Below are 2,500 nucleotides of genomic sequence, written 5' to 3' on the forward strand. Positions count from 1 at the left end.
TCAAACCAACATATATATATATATATATATATATATATATATATACAAACAACAACAACAACAACAAACGCAGCCGTTTCTAGTTTCGTGTAGGACAAAGGCCTCATACGTATCCTTAGTCCTGCCCGAGGTTTGGGCATACTTCATTTCATAACTGGCTACTGCAGATTGGTGATAGTAGAAGTCTTTAGTCTGATTGTTCACAGCAAACCAACCTAGTATGGGTGGCTCTGACTAGTACAGCTTTAGGCCTACTGATAATGGCGATGCACTAAAAAAGGGATATATATATATATATATATATATATATATATATATATATATATATGTATATATATATATATATATATATATTTATATATATATATATATATATATATGTATATATATATATATATATACACATATATATATACATATATATATATATATATATATATATATATATATATATATATATATATATATATATTAATTATAAAATAAAGCAGTACTATTAGGCTTTGCAAGTTTTTTCTATGTATTATAAATGTCAAATAAATTTCGAAAATAACCATTTACTTATTAATTGAAAAAAGTACCTACATACATCTATGAAAAGCATCAAAACCATTAAACCTAATAACAATCATAAATAGAGTAAATTCTGAAGGGGAATATTTATATATATATAAAAAAAAAAAAAAAAAAAAAAAAAAAAAAAAAAAAAAAAACAGGAATAACTTTCGAATGAACGTCCTCGTGCCAACGAAAGGCAAAGAATCAATAGAGTCAAAGAAACATCCATCGGAGAGTGAGATGCGTAAGTGTTGGCATGGACGAGACAGGTGGGATGGCCTCACTAACCGAATGTGATGGCTTGTATCCGTTCACATGTTGCTTGCCACCGTGGGTGGCTCGCAGTCAGTGGGCAACGAAGACCTGATAAATAGATTGAGAGGTGGATAGAGAGATATACTCATGTGACGTCGAGATTGATTGGCAAATTTATTGGATAAGTTTCGTCAACAGTGTTGAAGAGAAGGGGGGGAGTAATTGTATGGCATGGAGAATGACTGAAATTTATTGCCAGAGCACATAATAAATATCGAGGGTTGTCTCAGAGAGAGAGAGAGAGAGAGAGAGAGATGGACATAGAGGGTGTCAGTAGAGAGAGAGAGAGAGAGAGAGAGAGAGAGATGAACATAGAGGGTGTCAGTAGAGAGAGAGAGAGATGAACCTAAAGGGTGTCGGTAGAGAGAGAGAGAGAGAGAGAGAGAGAGAGAGAGAGAGAGAGAGAAAGGGGTTATACAGTGTTGAGAACAATTGATTGATTGACTGGAATTATATACAGGTCATCGACTCGTAGAGCGAACGGGAGAAAGGGAAAATAAAAAAAAGAGCAGGACAAAGTTAAAAAAAAAAAAGAGACAGGCAAATAAATATCAAGATGTCAAAGATGACTTATTGACTTACTGCACAGCTTACTGGCAACTACAGTAATGGGTTGACCGAGGTGGAAGACAAATAGTGGCAAATGAAGACAAAAAAAAAATGTATCAATTCTTCGATAAATTGAATTCATCGTAGTTTAAAAGATAACCATCACGGCTTTTATTTCTTTATCTTCCTTGTGAACAAATGCCAATGATCGATTTACCATCGCAATTAAATGTTTTGATTTTCGTTCCTTAGCGACTAAGATTCGTCTTCTGATTTACAGTTTACAATGTATAGTATTACGGATGAAAGACTTCAATGCAAATATATGCTCAAGAATTAATAATAAAAACATTCATACATCGATTCTATATAATCCTCTCGTTGCTCCTGGCTGCATGAAAGATAGTTTTTAAATGGTTTCCAAATTGATTGCAAATCGAAAGGCACTTTTTGTCTTTAAATACGTTTAAGCTGCAAAAAGAACAATCAGGACTGGTTTCCCGGGGTTACGTATACTCTTGTTATTTCCTTTAAATTCACAAGCATTCGTTTCGTGATTGTAATATATATATATATATATATATATATATTTTGCCGTCTCAAGATAAACTTGAAGATCAACTTTGATGGAAAAATTAAGGATCTGACAACAGCTCTTTTCTAGATCATCCAACTAGAGCTGTTTGAAAAAGAAAAACGGCAAGTAGAAATAAAATTCTTAAACCAGATGAAAATCATGAGACAGGAAAATACTTTTTTTTTTTCATTTGCCGAATTTGCCCGTCTCCGCTATTAAGAAAAAAAAGTGTAATTGAATTAGTAGCGCAAAAACAGAGGGGCCAGAAATATAAAATAAAAAATAAACAATAGAAAAATCTTAATTAACAGGAAGTAGGAAGAGCGGAAGATGAGGTTGGGAGTAAACCCAAGGGAGAAAGCAGGCGTTGACTCATAATATGTCTTACCTAGTATAAATTAGAAAAATATTTCTACGAACACAAACAATATGGTATCTCGCCTTATAACCCGTTATTACGGAAAACAACAATCATGATTACTCAAGTTAATACGGTAATTA

Source organism: Palaemon carinicauda, chromosome 8 (genome assembly GCF_036898095.1).
Source record: "Palaemon carinicauda isolate YSFRI2023 chromosome 8, ASM3689809v2, whole genome shotgun sequence".
Lineage (NCBI taxonomy): Eukaryota > Metazoa > Arthropoda > Malacostraca > Decapoda > Palaemonidae > Palaemon > Palaemon carinicauda.